The 23461-nt window shown below is 44.3% G+C and overlaps 1 protein-coding gene across 3 annotated transcripts in view; it reads left to right on the top strand.

The window, feature by feature from the left end:
• The window catches only part of LOC120940783 (cytidine monophosphate-N-acetylneuraminic acid hydroxylase-like), a 182034-nt gene that overhangs the window by 44571 nt on the left and 114002 nt on the right, over positions 1 to 23461 (top strand). The gene's annotated exons all lie outside the window — the stretch shown is intronic.

Genomic DNA, 23461 nt, shown 5'->3' with positions numbered 1-23461 from the left:
CCAAAATGGAATTAAATGCCTTAATAAATCTAGGAGCTAAACATGAAGCAAATATGCTGTTGTATACCCATCTGGGCCTGGGGCTTTATGAGGTTTAAGCATCTTAATCGCCCTCATATATTCCTCTGATGAAATTGGAGCGTTCATTAATTCAGCGGCGTCTTCAGATATTCATGGTAGCCCCGACGAAGAGATATATTCCCGAACTACGGTAATTGTCGCTTTTGAGCCATCTGCTCAGTGGATAGGTTTGTCGGTAGATTATATAAGGACACATAGTACTCTCGAAAAACTTCTGCAATTTCCCTGGATATATATTTACGTTTCCCACTGTCAGAATCGATAAATGGAACATAGTTTCTCCGGGAAATTTCCCTAAGTGAATGGGCCAATAGTTTACCTGATTTGTTCCCATGTACATATTGCATATGTCTTGCTTTTAATAAAAATATTTTAGTTTCATGTCCAAGAAGAGATGCCAATTTTTCTCGTTCCACCCTAAGGTCCACTGCTACCGAGCTAGAAAGTGATTTTTTATGTTTGGATTCTAAATTGGCCACCAAATTTAATTGAGTTTGGAGAGCTGCTTGCCTATTTTTACCTATTTCAGTCGCCTTTTGAATCAGCAGACCCTGCATAACACACTTATGTGTTTCCCATAATGTAAATAGAGAGAAAGCCTCAGTATCATTATCACAAAAAATTTTGGCCAATGCCTCAGATAGATCATTGCGTAATGGACCTTCTTGTATCAAAGATTCATTGAGCTTCCACGTCCACGGTCTAGTTGCATACTTATCAAGCTGTAGATCTATAACAGCTGAACAATGATCCGATACAGTCTGAATACCAATTGAAGAGCTCACTACCAGTGGTAGTAGGGACTGAGATACCATTATATAATCAATCCGAGAATAACTGTCATGTGGTGCCGAATAGAAGGTATAATCTCGATCATTGGGGTGTTCTACCCGCCAAATATCTACCAACCGGACAGTTTGGAGGGCTTTCCTAACACGTCTGAGATATGAATAAGACAGATGTGAGGCGGACTTTGAAACATCCAGCAGTGGATCAAGAGCCACATTAAGTCTCCTCCCAATATTACCCCTCCTTCCATAAACTCCTGTAGGATGTTAAGAATTCCATCCAAACAGCTCAATTGTGCCCTATTAGGCAGGTATATAGAAGCTAAGGTAATACGACGTCCGGCCAGATCTCCCTTAAGGAACAGATAGCGCCCATCAGAATCACACCTCTGATCCACCGGAGACCATGGAACTGTCCCTGAAAGCAGGATACTCACCCCTCTCGTCTTAGAGTCTGAAGCTGTACTATGAAATTTTTTGAAGTTGTTAACGTGCTCGGCGATACGAATACTCAGGGGTCTAGATGTCCTCCTGACGTACTGTAACCCACAATCACACTTGAGCACGTAAACAACACCAGTAGTGTTTCAGGTAATGAGATTTTTGATAGGATACTGTATGCCAGTGGTGGAGGCCACAAACTCTTTCCTCTTCTTAACATTGTGTTTGCATTGTTTGCAAGGGGGCATCTGCCACAAGCATAGAAACTGGTTAAAAAGGAAAATATTCTATTTTCTGTCACGATAGGGTGGTCCACAACACTTGGGGCTATAACATCTCTCAAGGTAGGTGCCCTCTTATAAATAAACCTAGGACGTGATGGTAACGTTGCACCTAAAATGCAATCTTTCTTCAAGATATCCCAATGTTTCATTATAATCTTTTCAAATTTCTTATGTTGAATGTTATATTTAAGGATAATCTTAAATTCCGATCTGTCCTTCTTTTTGTTTTTATTGGTCTTGGAATCAGACACCAATATAGCTCGATCCATGTTCCCAACATTATGGATTTCACTAGTAATAGCTCCTCTTTGATAAGCTTTTTGAAAAAAACGCTCAGCCAGTAGGGATGAGCCGGACACCCCCCTGTTCGGTTCGCACCAGAACCTGCGAACACACCAAATGTTCTTGTGAACTTTAGAACCCCGTTAAAGTCTATGGGACTCGAACATTTGAAATCTAAAGTGCTAATTTTAAAGGCTAATATGCAAGTTATTGTCCTAAAAAGTGTTTGGGGACCTGGGTCCTGCCCCAGGGGACATGTATCAATGCAAAAATAAGTTTTAAAAACGTCCGTTTTTTCGGGAGCAGTGAATTTAATAATGCTAAAATTGGAACAATAAAAGTGAAATATTTCTTTAAATTTCGTACCTAAGGGGGTGTAAAGTAAGCATGTGAAGTAGCACATCCTGTACTTAGAACTGTCTCTGCACAAAATGTAATTTCTGAAAGAAAAAAAGTCATTTAAAACCGGACTCGCGGCTATAATGAATTGTCGGCTCCTGTCAATTCAGAGAGCATTCATTCATAAAAAAAAATCGTGGGGGTCCCCCCAAATTCAATTACCAGGCCCTTTAGGTCTGGTATGGATATTAAGGGGAACCCCGCCTTCAATTTAAATTTTTTTTTACGTGGGGTTCCCCCCAAATATCCATTTCAGACCCTTCAGGTCAAATTTTTTTTTTAAAAATGGCGTGGAGTTCCCCCAAAAATCCAGACCAGATCCCTTATCCAAGCACATTAACCTGGCCGGCCGCAGAAAAGAGGGGGGGGCAGAGTGTGCCCCCCCTTTCCTGAACCGTACCAGGCCACATGCCCTCAACATGGGGAGGATGTCCCCATGTTGATGGGGACAAGGGCCTCATCCCCACAACCCTTGCCCGGTGGTTGTGGGTGTCTGCAGGCGGGGGGCTTATCAGAATCTGGAAGACCCCTTTAACAAAGGGGACCCCCAGATCCTGGCCCCCCCTATGTGAATTGGTAATGGGGTACATTGTACCCCTACCATTTCACGAAGGAAGTGTAAATAGTTGTAAAAAACACACACACACACCGTAGAAAAAAGTCCTTTATTAATAAAACAATTTATAAAAATCCAGCGGTGGTAATCCACTCGTCCCGGCTCCCTGCTCCAACGTTGTCGGTATCCAGTGACGGGTGATCTCCTCTCCGATCCAGCGATGACCCTGTCACGTGACCCCGTTCCCCTCTGACGCACCCTCTGCTACGTCACTGGGGAAGCCTGGCTTCCACCTTGCGTCAGAGGGGGCGGGGTCACGTGATGGGTGGCCCACCTCACCAATAAAAGAAATGTCACAGCTTCAGCCGCGTCATTCGCCGGGCTGTGTCCGACAGAGAGAGGCGGCCGGCCATGCTGCGCTCTGGATCCCGGACGATCTTCTCATCGCTGGACCGGAGATGAGATCACCCGTCGCTGGATACCGACAACGTTGGAGCAGGGAGCCGGGACCGAGTGGATTACCACCGCTGGATTTTTATTTATTTTTTTATTAATAAAGGACTTTTTTCTACGGTGTGTGTGTGTTTTTTACAACTATTTACACTTCCTTCGTGAAATGGTAGGGGTACAATGTACCCCATTACCAATTCACATAGGGGGGCCAGGATCTGGGGGTCCCCTTTGTTAAAGGGGTCTTCCAGATTCTGATAAGCTCCCCGCCCGAAGACCCCCACAACCACCGGGCAAGTGGTTGTGGGGGTCTTTTTAGGACAATAACTTGCATACTAGCCTTTAAAATTAGCACTTTAGATTTCTCCCATAGACTTTAACAGGGTGTTCCGCGGCTTTTCGAATTTGCTACGAACACCTCAAATTGTTCGTTGTTCGCCGAACAGGCAAACAGGCAATGTTCGAGTCGAACATAAGTTCGACTCAAACTCGAAGCTCATTCCTATCAGCCAGTATGCTTGTCTGTGCAAAATAATCAGCCTCAAGCGAACAGTTACATCTGAGATATATAAATTGACCCCTTGGTATGTTGCACAGCCACGATTGATAGTGACAGCTGTCTAGGGTTATATAACTATTTCTGTCTGTGGCTTTAAAAAAAAATTGGTTTAAAAGATGGGCCTTCCCTAAAGATTTCCAAATCCAGGAATGTCATGCAGGAAGCATCGGCATTCCAGGATAATCTAATATTCTTTGTGTTCCCGTTAAGCTTAGACATATACATTTGTAAGCTAGTCATATTGCCTTCCCAGATAATAATTAGATCATCAATATTCCTAAAATAACATTTCAGTTGCGTGGGCCTATTTTTAAAGACGGTCTCCTCCTCCCATAATGCTATGAATACATTTGCTACACCTGGTGCAAAACGAGCACCAATGGCAACCCCAAATATTTGCAAAAATAATTTGTTATCATACCAAAAATAGTTCTTGGATAAACAAAATTCTAGTGCATCCAAAAGAAAATTCTTATGGGGAATGGGAAGATCGGATCCATCGAGGGCCTATTTGACTGACTTGATGGCATCCTGATGACCAATGATGGTGTATAATGAACTATTATACCCCACTATGGGGTGAAAAGCATGGGGGAGGGCAGGGAGCACAGGGGAACCAGAGAGCACTGGAGAGCAGTAGGGCAGGAGAGCACTGGGGGGAGCATGGGGGGTGGAGTGGAGAGCACTGGGGGAGCCAGGGAGCAGGGGGCACAGAGCAAAGGGGTCAGGGAGAACTGGGAGGCACCAATAAATTGGATAGGAGGAGCGGTGGGGGCAGCTGCATATAGAAGAACTGATCTTTCCATATTCCTCTTGCAGGCTCTGAAAGCTTGCAGGAGGAAAGTGGGCATTCAGCGGCTGCAGGAGGAATATGGAAAGATCAATTCCTCTATATGCAGCTCCCCCCCCCCGCTCCTCCTATCCAGGCACGCAGGAGGGCTGCACGGCCAGGCACTCACATTCTCTCTGGATGGTCTGCCAGGCTGCAACAGGCGATGGGATACATTGGAGCGCCTCCTTCCCCTTCACAGTAATGAGGCAGCTGGGTAGTTTCTGCCACCCGGCCCGAATGCTGACCTGAATAGGCGGCCAGCAGTGGAGGGGCCAGATGAGCAGCCCAGTTGCTTTAGGACCCCACATGAAGATGCAGCCCGCCTGGTGTGCCCTATGGCTGACCGCACACCTTGAGCTTTTTAATTGTGTATGTAATTATTTTTTGCTGCACTACATGTCCCTGTTCATTTCAAGAGTTATTTTAATGTTGTCTCAGTAAAATGTTGTATTTTTTGTAAAACATTACATGTTTCTTTCCATATGGTCTTGTATAGCTCCAAACTGTCCCTGATTTCGAGGGACTGTCCCTCATTTTGAACAAAGTCCCTCTGACCCTTTTTTCTCCTCATTTGTCTCTCATTTTGGTCTGATCTATATAGCTGTGTATAAAATGCACTTTTTATCTTTCAAAAAGTGTTTCTCGGTGCTAAACCTTTCATCTATATTCTAAATTGCTAAATTAAAAAACAATATTTCATTTAAGGGGGTGTGGTAGGGGGCCTGTCGTATGCCTACATACATTTGCTACTAGGTGTCCCTCATTCTTAAAATGTTGGGAGGTATGGTCTTGGTATCGTAAAGACCCAATTTTCCCCCTTCTCCTTCCCCTATGTAGGTTCCATGGGAAGTCATATAAAAAAGAAAGCCATTGTGTTTCAGAGTTTAAAGAGGCACCCTTTATCAGGGATTGGCAAAGAACAAGTTAGTCATATCAATGTGTTCTAGATAGATGAAAAAAATATATCCCGGAAGGCAGATTAGAGTGTAGAGATGCTCCAGTAGCCGGTTAGATAGCTACACTGTACTGTCAGAGTGAGGTTCATTTAAAGGCATTTAGGAATTAAAATACATCAATGCATCCTAATAAAACATTTATCATCAATAGATTTTATCATTAATAGTGTGACAGAGCTGTGCTGTGTCATGGTGTAATAAGGGTTTGGTGGCACCCAGGTTTCTCACCCATGCAGAGTGACAGACTTGGCGATGTGTGTCTCTAGTGGAAAACAGGTCTTTCAGTTTCCTCCAATATAAGTATATCTTGGTATGTATACTACAGCCTGAGGGTTTGTAGAGTATTGGGTGGGATAATGCCTCCAACCCCAACCACCACCTTTTGATAGTGACCAGTACCTAATGATTATGCAGGCCTTTATGCTATAGTAGCTGTGTAGAGTTCATGGCTCTTCTCTTCCCAGGATATTCTTGTGCTGCCAGAGATCAGCAGGTGTACACAGATAGACTGGGAGAGTTTGTGTCTTGTCTCTGACCTGTCTGGCTTGATAGACAGGTGATCTGACAAGACCATTTTTGTTGTGATCTGGTACATAAGATGATGCACCTCCATCTCCCATACTATAGTCAAAACATATTCAAATGCCCATGGGACTTTTTTTTAGGTACAGAAAAACAACAAAATTTGCAAAAACAGACTTTTATTTTCCATTTCAATTGTTTTTATTGATTTTCCACCGAAGGTAGAAAGTATTATGCCGCGTACACACGATCATTTTTCAGCATGAAAAAAACCTTGTTTTTCAAAAACGTCATTTAAAATGATAGTGTGTGGGCTACACATCATTTTTCAGGTTCTGAAAAACGAAAAAAATAAAAAAATTCGAACATGCTGCATTTTTTAACGTAGTTTTAAACTATGCCGTTTTTCGGGTTGTAAAAAATGATCGTGTGTGGGCTAAAACGACGAAAAAAACACGCGCTTGCTCAGAAGCAAGTTATGAGACTACCGTTCATAATGGAGATAGCACATTCATCATGCTGTAACAGACAAAAAAGCGCAAATCGTCTTTTACTAACACGGAATCAGCTAAGGCCTCTTTCACATGGAGCGGACCGTTTTTGTGTCCGCTCCGTGTGTGTCCGTGGGCTCAGCGGGGATCCCCGCTGAGCTGTCGGCGGACAGGGCGGTCCCCGCACACTGTCGATCCGTTCCGCCGGACGGAAGAAAAATAGGGTTTTCTTCCGTCCGCAAAAGCGGATCCTGACGGACGCGGATGGTTGCAGACGTTAGCGGATGCTCCATCCGCTAACGGACGCGACCCTATAGGGATGCATTACAAGTCCGTAAACGGACTTGTAATGAACGGACGAACGGTCCGTCAATGTGAAAGGGGCCTAAAGCAGCCCCAAGGCGAATGGAACTTCCCCTTTAAAGTGCCGTTGTACGTGTTGTACGTCACCGTGCTTTGCTAGATCATTTTTTTTAAAACAATGGTGTGTGGGCAACGTCGTTTTAATGATGAAGTTGGAAAAACGTTGTTTTTTAAACATGCTGAAAAAAAAAAAATTTCATGCTGAAAAATGATTGTGTGTACGCGGCATAACAGTTTCACATGTCAACAGCAAAAATTTACAAAAAGCAAACAAATAACAGTTAGTACAAATCATTCATTGTTGTGCTCAGTGATACAATACCTTACATTACACAGAAGTATTCGACATCCAATATGGAGCACTAAATAGGTTCATGATATCAAATCTAGATGCGCCTCCATCCATCAAACAAGTGAGAGGGAAAGGAGAAGCCAGAAGTGAAGTAACACCATTGTCAGGGCCTGTATTTGAACCTGGAACCTCTGCTGTGTCAGGCAATGTTTTTTCCTGTTGAGCTACCTGGAATGCTAGACAGTTCCCTAGACAATTCCTTAAATGATCCTGGGCCAGATTCATGTAGCACTTACGCCGGCGTATCTCGAGATGCGCAGCGGGGGCCAGATTCATGAACAATGGTGCAGATTTGCACTGGCGTGGTGCATCATTTTTAGACTACACCGGTCCAGCGCGGAGAGGCAGTTAGGTGATTCAAGAAACTTTTTTTGTCTACGATGCCCCAGCGGGGCGGATTTTAGACGGCGTAAGGCGGGGTAAGGCCAACTGGGAGTCACCCTATGCTAATGAAGTGCCGACCGTGGCGCAGGGGTCACGCCGGGGCGCATCTTAGACCGCACATGCTCAGTGACATCCAGGGGTAAATGCCCCAATCTGCACATGCTCAGAACTGCGCCCCGGCGTGATCCCTGAGCTACGCCGACCCACTACCAAAGCCCAGTCCATGAATCAGCCCAGACTTCCGCCCTGCAGGTGCAAATGTACTGAAGCTTTTTTTTTTCTAAGCTAGGTCGTTTGCATTGTGGTGGGGCAGTTATGGCTGATGAGGAATCCTCAGGTGGGCGGATGACCAATTTCAGCCCAGAGGAGAGGGCTGTAATTATTGAGGGCCTCTCCCAACATGGGGACCGCCTCTATGTGTTGTCCAGCAAGTGTTGTTGCTCAGTTCGTTTGTAATGCTGCTGCTTTAGCTGCTCTCCAGCTGACCTCTGCAAGTTTGGTGCAAAGTTACCCCTGCTTTTATGAGGTGTAACTTTGCACCGGAAATTTCAGCTCCGCTCACCGGGAGTAGCCTGCGCCGGTCAAGCTTAAGTTGATGAATCGGCCCAAAAACCTCATTTGCATATTTAAAACACAAAAACCATGGCCGCGCCAGATCCGACCAGCGTAAATCTGCGCCAACGCCGCGCCGGCGTGGAAAGGTTACACCAAGGCGATGAAGTCTATTTGGAGGCGTAATCTGGTTCTCTGGGTACGGTGCAGCAATCCGCCGGCGCAAATCTGCACTTACGCCGCGCATCTCCCAAAAAAACGGTGTAAGTGCTACATGAATCTGGCCCCGTAAGTCTAAATGTGCACCGGCGTATCTATATGCCGTACCCACAGAACCAGATACGCCTCAAAATAGACTTCTTCCTACCGGCGTAACTTTTCTACGCCGGTGCGGCATGGGCGCATATTTACGCTGGACGCGCCCATGGTTTTTTGTTTTAAATATGCAAATGAGGGATATACGCCGATTCAGAAAAGTACGTTTGGCCGGCGCAGGCTACTCCCGGTGTGCGTAACGGGAAATTCTGGCGCAAAGTTACCCCTCATAAAGCAGAGGTAACTTTGCACCAGACTTGCTCAAGTCAGCTGGAGAGGGCCCGGATGGGAACCCCCTTAAAAAAAAAAAAAAAAAAACATTTTTTTTAGGGGTCCGGAGGCCACCAGGGCAACCCCCCTTTTTTTTTTATAAAAATAAATTGCCAAATAAAGGGGGCTTTCCATCCGGGACCTCTGGGCCCTTTAATAATAATAATAATAATAATGATAATAATAATTATATATATATTTTTGTCCGAAAGGCACTGGCCGTGAACTTGTTCTGCATAAACACGGCAGAACTTTTTCAGCCAACATTCATGAAACTACGTAGTTTTTCTGCTCTTTTGTCCGATGGAGCGTACAGACGGTTTGATTATACGAAAAAACACGTCCATCAGAATATTCGATCGTGTGTGCGATCCTTTAGCCTGTAGGGTTCAATATTGGGTTGGCCCACCATTTGCAGCTATAAAAGCTTCAACTCTTCTGGGAAGGCCGTCCACAAGGTTTAGGAGGGTGTCTATGGGAATGTTTGACCATTCTTCCAGAAGTGTATTTGTGAGGTCAGGCACTGATGTTGGACAAGAAGGCCTGGCTCACAGTCTCCGCTCTAATTCATCCCAAAGGTGTTGAGGTCAGGACTCTGTGCAGGCCAGTCCAGTTCCTCCACCCCAAACTCACTAATTTATGTCTTTATGGTCCTTGCTTTGTGGACTGGTCCAAATCATTTGATGAAAGGGGGGTTATGGTGTGGGGTTGTTTTCAGGGGTTGGACTTGGCCCCTTAGTTCCATTGAAGGGAACTCTTAAGGCGTCAGCATACCAAGACATTTTGGACAATTTCATGCTCCCAACTTTGTGGGAACAGTTTGGGGAGGGCCTCTTCCTGTTCCAACATGACTGCTCACCAGTGCACAAAGCAAGGTCCATAAAGACATGGATGAGCAAGTTTGGGGTGGAGGAACTTGACTGGCCTGACCTCAACTCGATAGAACACCTTTGAAATTAATTAGAGCAGAGACTGCAAGCCAGGCCAGGCCTTCTTGTCCATCAAAAAAATATAAATAAAAATATATTAAAAAAATATATTTTTTTATAAAAAAAAAAGGGGGGGTTCCCATCCGGGCCCCTGGGGACCCCCGGGCCCCTTACAGGTGTACTGCCTGTACCCCCCTGATGCACTTTCTGTTTGCCAGATTATTGTGCTCTCTCAGCCAGTATCTTGCTCTTGTCTTCCCTGCTGCCATCCATATTTTGCTACCACTCGTTATCGACCCTTGGCCAGGGTGACCTGCCTGTGTTCCTATACTGCTGGTTTCTTTGTGAGCTTCCCACTGCTATAGCAACTGTTCTTCAAACCTGACCCTTTGATCATGACAACCATAACCGAACTTTAAGGTTGTATCCATTAATATAGGTGTATATACAATAATGCGCAAACCAAATAATAGTGTAAATCAGGCTGCCAACATACCATATGGATGTAAGGTGAAAAAATTGTGAAAAAAATGTAGCGCCCAACAAATATATAGAGACCCTAAAAAGGGAGAAATTAATGTGTACCCTGAGGGCGAATGACTTAATAACCAGGTCTAGCACCCCTTGATACACGATAGTGAAATATATGAGGTGAAAATACGAACATTGGGAGCTGTGGTGTGATAGATGCTCCTATGTGGCAAAATTACAGACAAAACTGTGCTCAAACCAGAATCAGCAAGCAAATGCACATATGTGAATATCTGTGGTGTAGACCACCATTCATGTGTAGAAAAAATAAACCAAACAAAGTGATATATATGACCAAACTGGATGTTTGTGGTATAGAGACAAAGAGTTAGTTATAAAAACAGTCCTCCAAAACCAACATTCCACTGATGATCAGGTGTGCCCCAATGAGATAGGCATAAACCCAATGCTGCAAAGAAACAAAGTCTGCTGGGGAATGTGGAGTCAAAATACATATAGACACTTCCAGTGTTGGGTGGAGCAGATATCTTCAAATACAACTGTCTTCAGTGCTGGACAAATAAATAAATAAATGGGTGGGTACCCTTACCGGAACTGGTGGACCCTCTCAACCACCGTACGGTGGGAGGGTCATCAGAGCTTGTACAGACCGATTGTCTGGGTCCAGGGGTCCTTACTCCGCGTGTCCAAACCAGAAATGGTCACTGAAGCACTTGTTCTTCCAGGAAAAATGACCGAGATCAATTTATCGATGGTTGCTCAAAACACCCAAAATGGTACAGGAAAGAAAAAATAGAGGTGCTCCTCATAGTGTAAAATAATTTAATAAAAAAGCATTCCAAATACACACACGTGGCGAGAAATGCAGTAAAATTATAAAAAACTTGAAATAGCCACACTTGAAAAGATCAGTCAACTAAAAATCAAACGAATAAAATAGCAAAATGAAAAATAACAGCAGCAAACTCCCACCTTGGATAAAGGTGTAGGGAGTATTCCAAAAAGTTTAGAATGCAATGGGGATGCAGTGGAGTGGTCACCCGACCGGTTTCGTCGCTAACGGACTTCAACTGGGGTATCTGACCCTCCTCTGCTGCCCCCCTGCATTAAATACCTTACATCCAGATCCCTGATTGTTGCCATCTGTTCCACCATGCCTAAACGGCGTGCGTTCCATGATGAGGAACTGGATTCATCATCTGCGATCCAGAAGCCGGAAGTAATAGGGCGGGGTTTGGCGTCAGAACGCGCAATGTGTCTGGATGACTCAGTCACTCCCCCTCTCCTCCTCTGTAATGGGTGGGAGATGTGGCAGTCAGCCGACCAATGGGCATTAATCAGCAGCCCTTCCGCACCGTCATGACGTCAACACCGTCACGCTGCGTCTCACGATGCGTTTCAGACATGTCCCAGGAAGACGCCAGTGCAAATACACAGGCGTTCCCAGACATTCGACGGGCTACGTCATGTATCTGCCCAGAGGCGGCACCTATTCCACCAGGGTTATCAGAGATCACCCTAGGTCACCCCAACCTAATAGACATTTGCAAAGGCCAAACAAGAACCTATATGTGAATGACTTATATGGATCAGATGAGAGGCAAGTAATCACGGAGGTGGATCCAAGAACCCACTAGAAATATATAACAACGAGTGTTAAAGGGATACATATATAACTCCATCTTCAGAACCACAAAATATACCAAAAATATTGACGAATAAAGGAAATAATAATATGTATGAAAAACAAACGATCATAAGACTCCGTTAAAATACATAAGGTTAGGACTGATTAATGAACGCATTTAATTCCCATTCGACATTGAGTCCAAATGGGGCGTAACTTTTGAGCGTGTAAATCCAATATACCTCTAACTTCGAGACCCCTCTGGTGCTCGGCTCACCCCTCCAGTGTGGGACAAATTTGTCAATAATCAAGAAGGAGGTGCCTGTCAATGATTTATTGTGAACCTGTAAATAGTGTCTAGGCACCGTGTGTTTATCGTTACCTTTCCTGATTTTTGCAACATGTTCACCTACCCTTGTGGAAAAACTACGGATAGTACGACCCACGTATTGTTTTCCACAAGGGCAGGTGATCAAATAAACTATGTGTGTGGAAGCGCATGTAGAAAATTGCTTCATGGGATAGTCCATCTTAGTAATACTAGACTGAAAAGAAATGCTTTTCTTTCTCCCATGTATATTTTCAAGGCACACCTTGCATTTCCTGCATGGGTGAAAGCCTTTAGATAAAGGAAAAAAGGATGTTTTTTTTGGCGGGTCAATAACATTGGGGGCAACTTGATTCTTTAAGGAAGAAGCACCCCTATAGATAACTGTGGCATTGCTTGGCAGAGAGGGTCCCAACACTTGATCCTCTTTGAGAATCCCCCAATGTTTACAAATGATATTCTTAATTTGTTTATGTTGACCCGAAAACGTGGTAAAAAATGCATTCCTAAATTTGGGATCTGGTAATGCTCTAGTCCTTTCAAGTGTAAGTGTTGCACGATCAACCCTTCCAATGTGTTTGATTTCTTCCTCAATTCCCTCTCTCGAATATCCCTTATCTAAGAACCTCTGTTTTAAGACCTGTGCTTGTAAGTAGAAGTCTTTAACGTCGGAGCAATTGCGTCGTATACGCAACAGTTGGCTCTTAGGGATGGACTTGAGCCAGGCGGGATGATGACAGCTATCTGTGGGGATATAGCTGTTGCGATCAGTATTTTTGAAATATGTTCTGGTCACTAAGCGATCATTTTTGGCTTCGATAACGAGGTCGAGGAAATGGATGTAAGAGAAACTTGCCTCGTATGTAAGGACAATCCCTACCTCATTATTGTTTAATGTGGCCATAAATGAGACCAAAGAGTCCCGGTCGCCTCTCCATAGGAGGAGGATGTCGTCTATGTACCTGGCCCAGAGAACAATCTCTGGCCGGTTCAAAGCATAGACGACATCCTCCTCCCACTTGGCCATAAAGATATTGGCGAGGCTGGGGGCAAATTTAGCCCCCATTGCCACTCCTCTTTGTTGCAGGAAATAATCACCATTATACCAGAAATAGTTATTGGTAGTCGCAAACCTCAGCAAGTCCATAATAAAATATTTCTGTACAACAGGGATGTTATCATTCCGACGAAGGAAGCATTCCACTGCCTGGAACCCCAAATGGTGAGCGATGCTCGTGTAAAGAGAGGACACGTCCGCCGTTACCAGCATGATGTCCCCACTGTACACAACGTCATTAAGGCGAGCAATAGTATGTCTGGTATCCTTTAAATATGACGGAGTATCTTTAACCATAGGTTGCAAGTGGAAATCAATGTATCTCCCTATTCGGGAGGTGATAGAATTGATCCCACTAATGATGGGTCTTCCAGGGGGGTTTACAATATCCTTATGTATTTTTGGTAAAAAATACATAGTAGGAATACGAGGGACTTTAGGCATAAGGTATGCCCGCTCCTTTTTGTCCAGTATCCCTTTCTGTGTTCCTGCAGTAAGTAATTTACACAATGAGGCTTTAATCTTAGAAGTAGGGTTTGAGGGCAATTTTACATAGGTGTTGGTATCACCCAAAATACGAAGCATTTCTGCATGGTATGCGGATTTGTCCAACACAACGATACCACCCCCTTTGTCCGCAGGGCGGATCACCAAATCTTTGTGTTCACAAAGACTTTTCAAACCAGTCCTAATGTTAGGGTCAGTGAAAGTTTTCTTTAGAGGTAGTTCCTCAAGATCTTTGAGGACCATATCCCTGAACACCCTAACATTTGGAGCCATAGGGCAGGAGGGGTTGAAAAGGGATGGGTTAGAGAATCCCGTGTGAACAATTTGGGAGGAGGTTTCTGGAAGGTTGGGTCTACAAGGATTACTAATAAAGTATCGCTGTATGTTTAATTTCCTTATATATTTTTGCACGTCAATAAACGTAGCAAATTTGTTCAGCGTTTTAGGTGGGACGTACTTGAGTCCCTTATCTAGTACCACTTTCTCCGTATCTGACAATTGGACTTTACTGAGATTAAAAATCCCTGTCCCCTTTAAACCTTTTTCCTTTTGCGTCCGGGCTCGTCGCCCCCCTCTCGAGCCCCGTTTCGTTCTCTTCCCCTGGGGTAGTCTTCTCGGTCCCGATGAAAATCCCCATGGTATTCCGACCTGGGTTGATTTTGATTATATGAATATGGAGACCTCACCTGACGGTAGTCCTCTCTCTCCATATAACCATATGTATGATTAGACTGTTTATAGGGGTTGGGTGGAGGGGGTCTCCATCCCCCATATCCAGGAGTGTACTGTGGATATCCATTAGAATGTTCATAATGGTTATGATTACCATAAGGGGATGAATCATAGGACCGAGGGTCTTGGGGGGGTATCCCTTCGGTTCTTAGATCTCCCTCTAGGTCCTTTGCCCTTACCTCTGTTGGACTGTCCTCTTTGTTGAGGATTGGGGGTTCTTGGACCTGTTCCTCTATTGGTAGAGCCCTCATTTCTACCCAAAGGGCCTGATGATGGACCGGGTTGGGAGAAAGCCAAAACTTTACCCTCGCTAGAGGAGGGTTGGGACACCTCCATATCCAGATTTAGATGTTCAGCTTCGTCATCTTTTATGATAAGACTCTGCCATCTAAAAACTATACCATTTTTGTAATCAGCAACATCCCTGGTATATTTTTTTTGTTTTTTTGTCTTCTGGTCTCGCTCTTCTTTATCTAAATGGGTTTTTAAACTTTGGGAAAGTGTGCTGTATTCAGGTGTGGACTTGGAAGTGGATAATTTTTCTTTAATATCTTTATCTCTTTATCCAATACCTCCATTTTAAGTTTTTTTCTTATCATTTAAAAAATTCAATAGTGATACCCCTTGATTGTTAAAAAATTGATACCAGGATGTTAGATCGAGTTCACCCTGTTGTGGGTGAACATCCCATCTCAATCCTCTGGGGACCATACGTTCCTTAATGTATTGTTGTAAGAACGCCTGGTCCCACTGTAGGTGGAGTTCGGAGGTCATAAGGTTTTTTAACCTCATAAAGAGCCCCCCAATCTCTGAATCATTGTCTGAAACAGAGAACACCCTCTCGGTGTTCAACACCCGACTATTGCGATAGTCAAATATATCCATGGGGGTGATTGAATTTGGTTGCTGCAATATAAATGGTCCAGAAAAATGCAAAGTAGGTGTATATACAATAATGCGCAAACCAAATAATAGTGTAAATCAGGCTGCCAACATACCATATGGATGTAAGGTGAAAAAATTGTGAAAAAAATGTAGCGCCCAACAAATATATAGAGACCCTAAAAAGGGAGAAATTAATGTGTACCCTGAGGGCGAATGACTTAATAACCAGGTCTAGCACCCCTTGATACACGATAGTGAAATATATGAGGTGAAAATACGAACATTGGGAGCTGTGGTGTGATAGATGCTCCTATGTGGCAAAATTACAGACAAAACTGTGCTCAAACCAGAATCAGCAAGCAAATGCACATATGTGAATATCTGTGGTGTAGACCACCATTCATGTGTAGAAAAAATAAACCAAACAAAGTGATATATATGACCAAACTGGATGTTTGTGGTATAGAGACAAAGAGTTAGTTATAAAAACAGTCCTCCAAAACCAACATTCCACTGATGATCAGGTGTGCCCCAATGAGATAGGCATAAACCCAATGCTGCAAAGAAACAAAGTCTGCTGGGGAATGTGGAGTCAAAATACATATAGACACTTCCAGTGTTGGGTGGAGCAGATATCTTCAAATACAACTGTCTTCAGTGCTGGACAAATAAATAAATAAATGGGTGGGTACCCTTACCGGAACTGGTGGACCCTCTCAACCACCGTACGGTGGGAGGGTCATCAGAGCTTGTACAGACCGATTGTCTGGGTCCAGGGGTCCTCACTCCGCGTGTCCAAACCAGAAATGGTCACTGAAGCACTTGTTCTTCCAGGAAAAATGACCGAGATCAATTTATCGATGGTTGCTCAAAACACCCAAAATGGTATAGGAAAGAAAAAATAGAGGTGCTCCTCATAGTGTAAAATAATTTAATAAAAAAGCATTCCAAATACACACACGTGGCGAGAAATGCAGTAAAATTATAAAAAACTTGAAATAGCCACACTTGAAAAGATCAGTCAACTAAAAATCAAACGAATAAAATAGCAAAATGAAAAATAACAGCAGCAAACTCCCACCTTGGATAAAGGTGTAGGGAGTATTCCAAAAAGTTTAGAATGCAATGGGGATGCAGTGGAGTGGTCACCCGACCGGTTTCGTCGCTAACGGACTTCAACTGGGGTATCTGACCCTCCTCTGCTGCCCCCCTGCATTAAATACCTTACATCCAGATCCCTGATTGTTGCCATCTGTTCCACCATGCCTAAACGGCGTGCGTTCCATGATGAGGAACTGGATTCATCATCTGCGATCCAGAAGCCGGAAGTAATAGGGCGGGGTTTGGCGTCAGAACGCGCAATGTGTCTGGATGACTCAGTCACTCCCCCTCTCCTCCTCTGTAATGGGTGGGAGATGTGGCAGTCAGCCGACCAATGGGCATTAATCAGCAGCCCTTCCGCACCGTCATGACGTCAGCACCGTCACGCTGCGTCTCACGATGCGTTTCAGACATGTCCCAGGAAGACGCCAGTGCAAATACACAGGCGTTCCCAGACATTCGACGGGCTACGTCATGTATCTGCCCAGAGGCGGCACCTATTCCACCGGGGTTATCAGAGATCACCCTAGGTCACCCCAACCTAATAGACATTTGCAAAGGCCAAACAAGAACCTATATGTGAATGACTTATATGGATCAGATGAGAGGCAAGTAATCACGGAGGTGGATCCAAGAACCCACTAGAAATATATAACAACGCCTTAATGACGTTGTGTACAGTGGGGACATCATGCTGGTAACGGCGGACGTGTCCTCTCTTTACACGAGCATCGCTCACCATTTGGGGTTCCAGGCAGTGGAATGCTTCCTTCGTCGGAATGATAACATCCCTGTTGTACAGAAATATTTTATTATGGACTTGCTGAGGTTTGCGACTACCAATAACTATTTCTGGTATAATGGTGATTATTTCCTGCAACAAAGAGGAGTGGCAATGGGGGCTAAATTTGCCCCCAGCCTCGCCAATATCTTTATGGCCAAGTGGGAGGAGGATGTCGTCTATGCTTTGAACCGGCCAGAGATTGTTCTCTGGGCCAGGTACATAGACGACATCCTCCTCCTATGGAGAGGCGACCGGGACTCTTTGGTCTCATTTATGGCCACATTAAACAATAATGAGGTAGGGATTGTCCTTACATACGAGGCAAGTTTCTCTAACATCCATTTCCTCGACCTCGTTATCGAAGCCAAAAATGATCGCTTAGTGACCAGAACATATTTCAAAAATACTGATCGCAACAGCTATATCCCCACAGATAGCTGTCATCATCCCGCCTGGCTCAAGTCCATCCCTAAGAGCCAACTGTTGCGTATACGACGCAATTGCTCCGACGTTAAAGACTTCTACTTACAAGCACAGGTCTTAAAACAGAGGTTCTTAGATAAGGGATATTCGAGAGAGGGAATTGAGGAAGAAATCAAACACATTGGAAGGGTTGATCGTGCAACACTTACACTTGAAAGGACTAGAGCATTACCAGATCCCAAATTTAGGAATGCATTTTTTACCACGTTTTCGGGTCAACATAAACAAATTAAGAATATCATTTGTAAACATTGGGGGATTCTCAAAGAGGATCAAGTGTTGGGACCCTCTCTGCCAAGCAATGCCACAGTTATCTATAGGGGTGCTTCTTCCTTAAAGAATCAAGTTGCCCCCAATGTTATTGACCCGCCAAAAAAAACATCCTTTTTTCCTTTATCTAAAGGCTTTCACCCATGCAGGAAATGCAAGGTGTGCCTTGAAAATATACATGGGAGAAAGAAAAGCATTTCTTTTCAGTCTAGTATTACTAAGATGGACTATCCCATGAAGCAATTTTCTACATGCGCTTCCACACACATAGTTTATTTGATCACCTGCCCTTGTGGAAAACAATACGTGGGTCGTACTATCCGTAGTTTTTCCACAAGGGTAGGTGAACATGTTGCAAAAATCAGGAAAGGTAACGATAAACACACGGTGCCTAGACACTATTTACAGGTTCACAATAAATCATTGACAGGCACCTCCTTCTTGATTATTGACAAATTTGGCCCACACTGGAGGGGTGAGCCGAGCACCAGAGGGGTCTCGAAGTTAGAGGTATATTGGATTTACACGCTCAAAAGTTACGCCCCATTTGGACTCAACGTCGAATGGGACGTAAATGCGTTCATTAATCAGTCCTAACCTTATGTATTTTAACGGAGTCTTATGATCGTTTGTTTTTCATACATATTATTATTTCCTTTATTCGTCAATATTTTTGGTATATTTTGTGGTTCTGAAGATGGAGTTATATATGTATCCCTTTGACACTCGTTGTTATATATTTCTAGTGGGTTCTTGGATCCACCTCCGTGATTACTTGCCTCTCATCTGATCCATATAAGTCATTCACATATAGGTTCTTGTTTGGCCTTTGCAAATGTCTATTAGGTTGGGGTGACCTAGGGTGATCTCTGATAACCCCGGTGGAATAGGTGCCGCCTCTGGGCAGATACATGACGTAGCCCGTCGAATGTCTGGGAACGCCTGTGTATTTGCACTGGCGTCTTCCTGGGACATGTCTGAAACGCATCGTGAGACGCAGCGTGACGGTGCTGACGTCATGACGGTGCGGAACGGCTGCTGATTAATGCCCATTGGTCGGCTGACTGCCACATCTCCCACCCATTACAGAGGAGGAGAGGGGGAGTGACTGAGTCATCCAGCCACATTGCGCGTTCTGACGCCAAACCCCGCCCTATTACTTCCGGCTTCTGGATCGCAGATGATGAATCCAGTTCCTCATCATGGAACGCACGCCGTTTAGGCATGGTGGAACAGATGGCAACAATCAGGGATCTGGATGTAAGGTATTTAATGCAGGGGGGCAGCAGAGGAGGGTCAGATACCCCAGTTGAAGTCCGTTAGCGACGAAACCGGTCGGGTGACCACTCCACTGCATCCCCATTGCATTCTAAACTTTTTGGAATACTCCCTACACCTTTATCCAAGGTGGGAGTTTGCTGCTGTTATTTTTCATTTTGCTATTTTATTCGTTTGATTTTTAGTTGACTGATCTTTTCAAGTGTGGCTATTTCAAGTTTTTTATAATTTTACTGCATTTCTCGCCACGTGTGTGTATTTGGAATGCTTTTTTATTAAATTATTTTACACTATGAGGAGCACCTCTATTTTTTCTTTCCTATACCATTTTGGGTGTTTTGAGCAACCATCGATAAATTGATCTCGGTCATTTTTCCTGGAAGAACAAGTGCTTCAGTGACCATTTCTGGTTTGGACACGCGGAGTGAGGACCCCTGGACCCAGACAATCGGTCTGTACAAGCTCTGATGACCCTCCCACCGTACGGTGGTTGAGAGGGTCCACCAGTTCCGGTAAGGGTACCCACCCATTTATTTATTTATTTGTCCAGCACTGAAGACAGTTGTATTTGAAGATATCTGCTCCACCCAACACTGGAAGTGTCTATATGTATTTTGACTCCACATTCCCCAGCAGACTTTGTTTCTTTGCAGCATTGGGTTTATGCCTATCTCATTGGGGCACACCTGATCATCAGTGGAATGTTGGTTTTGGAGGACTGTTTTTATAACTAACTCTTTGTCTCTATACCACAAACATCCAGTTTGGTCATATATATCACTTTGTTTGGTTTATTTTTTCTACACATGAATGGTGGTCTACACCACAGATATTCACATATGTGCATTTGCTTGCTGATTCTGGTTTGAGCACAGTTTTGTCTGTAATTTTGCCACATAGGAGCATCTATCACACCACAGCTCCCAATGTTCGTATTTTCACCTCATATATTTCACTATCGTGTATCAAGGGGTGCTAGACCTGGTTATTAAGTCATTCGCCCTCAGGGTACACATTAATTTCTCCCTTTTTAGGGTCTCTATATATTTGTTGGGCGCTACATTTTTTTCACAATTGTATCCATTAATATGCCTGCTTGTAGGCAGGTGCCTACAAGGGGTAATATATCTGCATGTAAATGCACCTGTTTTCCCCTGGCTGAGCTAATTTCCTATGCTAGTTGAGCCAGCCAAGTGCTAAATGCTACAATATTTGTATGTTTCCTGTGTCCTTGAGAGACACAGGAGAGAGATTGTCTTTCCTGACATTTTCAGCCAGGCTACCACCCCCTACAGGTCAACCAACACATCTCCACCTCCAAGACCCCGGAGCTATTGCTGGGGAAATTCTGCCAAAATGTAACTGAATACTCAGCTGGAGGGATCACCCCGTTCACTCTCCCCCACACTCCTCTCCCTACTCCCTCTGCCCCCACTCACAATTTCTGCTGCCTGTATAAGAGCAGTGTGGAAATAAGATAGGGGCAGTAGTCAAATCCTGCACATTGGGAGCAGAGTGCTACTTTGTGTTAACTCCTGTACGCAGTGACTCTGGGAGGAGAGATAGAGCACAGCCCGGACATATCTCTCCTCCTCCTCACAGATATGTGAACGGCTATGTGAACCGTTTCCGGCAAAGCAGAAAGCTGCAGTGCTGTCCGACATGTCCTTAGCAACCAATGATGTCTTTGGTTGGTAGGACGCAGGTGGCCAGCCCGCACATCTTTCTGCTTTGCCGGCAATAGTTCACATAGCAGATCACATAGTTCACACAGCTGTGGGGAGGAGGAGGAGAAAACTGTGTGGGCTGTGCTCTCTCTCTCCTCACAGAGTCACTGCGCACAGGAGTTTACAAAAAGTAGCGCTCAGACTGGGGCATGGCCACGGCACCCCTAAGGACTCTTTGCGGCACCCCCGGTTGAAAAACCCTGTTGTAAGGACTACATTGTTTGTGTCATTGCTTAAGACAGCCAATCAGCCAGGGGACAGGTGGCTGCCAGGGGTGACGGTTTCTCTGGTAGTGGAGGGGATTAAGTGCTTGGCACCTCCACTAGTGGCCGGTTCCCAACTCATTGGGACCAGACCTGCAGTGCAGAGTGCATAGGGCCCCAACATGGAGTCACGGAAGACAGTGTATAGAGAGGCCCCTGGAGAAGAGAGCAAGCATGGTGGTTGAAGAGAGAGAGAGTATTTCCTGTATCACATAGCAACCATGGTATATGTCACTGGGAGGGAGGTGACTTGAACTGCTGGATTGATGGAGCCCAGTACAGACTCAAATATTGTAGCTGCTGACTTTTAATATTAGGACACTTAACTGTCTAGGGAGCCCACGATGATGACACCCCAGCCGATCTTCAGATCAACTCCCGGGTGCTGCCGCCGCCATTTTTCGTAAGGGAACCTGGTAGTGAGGCCTTACGGATACACAGTGGGTTCCGTACTGCGCATGCACGAAGCGATCTGTGCTTTCTAATTGGCCTGGCAGTGTGGAAAGGAGGAGGGGGGCCGAACTTCCAGGGAGATCGGGCCGTGGCCCGTTTCTGGAAGTAGATAAGGGCACCTGGCAAATGTGGCAACAGAGGGGGGAGGAAGCATATGAGCGAGAGTTCCACTTTTGGGTGGAACTCTGCTTTAATGCTAACTGTCACATGACAGCAGCTCCCAGCCTGAAGTTCAGGTTCTAGCAAAAGCGGTTCCACTTGTCCCCACACTGGTGCCTAAGCCTCGCCCAAACATGTATAAATAAAAGCAGTGTGGGCTAGAGCGCACATGTAAACATCACAATTTTTATAGTATGTAGCCCTACCAAAACACTACTGTTTGAGCGCAGTATGCTGCAGCGTTTAACAGTTTAGAGAAAATAAATCATATATGAAAGAAACAGGCTAGGAAATATAAGAGTGAGGAGGATAGAGAGGAGTATGCCACAGGGAGACAGGGGAGGAAAAGGGGAGAGGAGGGAAGGAGTGTTACGCATACCAAAGTCAACTGTGGCCCGACAACTAATCCACCACTATTCAGATGGTATTTGTAGATAAAAGAGCCAGAGGCTCCAGATCTTTTCAAACCCTGATTGCTTATGTCAGAGCACGCTAACTACTAAGCTAAACTGCTTAAGCATAATCCAGGTGAGTTTGCATTTCAGCAAGTAAAAAAAAAAAGTCCACACCATAACAATACCTCTCTTGGCTGGTAAGAATTTAAAGTTGATTAATGATTAAGTGTGCCTGGGAATATTTTCAACTGGCTCATTTAGAAGGGCAACCCAAACATTTTTGGCAATGTTCACCATGGTAACTTCATTCATCAGGACATGAACTTCTATCCAAAAACACTTCACCATACATGTAGAGCTGTTCCAACCTGGCCACATCTCCAAAAGCACAAAGAAGATGATACAGGATACATTTTCAAAAGTCACTCCGAGAGCAGATATCATTCAGAACATACTTTAAAACAAGTCTCAACCAAGGCCATATTCATGCCTTTGCAGATACGATAAGCCCAAGTCCTCCAGTCCTCTTCAGCTATAGAATCTATTAAATCTCTTGCTAATTGTTAAGAAAATTTAAAGGGTGTACTAATGAGCACCTTATACATCTTTCAGACACCTCCTTTTTGAACCATATCTTGAAAATATATTTTTTCAAAAATAATCCTCGATGTGATATCGGGGGTGAGATTCTGGAGAGATTCAGACTTTTTATTTTAGGTATCAAATGAGAAGAATCTGTTTTTACAGAGATAAAAAATATTTTAAAACAAAAAGACTGATTTACTGATGTCAATATACTTTGCATGTCCAGTTCATAATTGTAATTACATCTTTTGCTGCAAATATGCATATAAGAATTCCTCAAAATCACAGATAAAGTAGAGAATGGAATGCATCCGTAAAGGGGTTGTAAAGGATTTTTTTCTTTTCATAATAAGCATCCTTTACCTGCAGACATTCCTCTTTTCACTTCCTCATTGTTCGTTTTTGCTCAGAAGTTGCTCTATTTCTTCTCTGTTCTGTTCACTTCCTGCTTGTCTGATTTTACTGACCACCGTGACGGGAGGCTTTACTGCAGTGGTCAGTGACGTGCTCGCCCCCTCCTGGGAACTAC

The sequence above is a fragment of the Rana temporaria genome, chromosome 5 (genome assembly GCF_905171775.1).
Source record: "Rana temporaria chromosome 5, aRanTem1.1, whole genome shotgun sequence".
Lineage (NCBI taxonomy): Eukaryota > Metazoa > Chordata > Amphibia > Anura > Ranidae > Rana > Rana temporaria.
The sequence above is the reverse complement of the archived record's forward strand: the minus strand, read 5'-3'. Positions and strand labels throughout refer to the sequence as shown.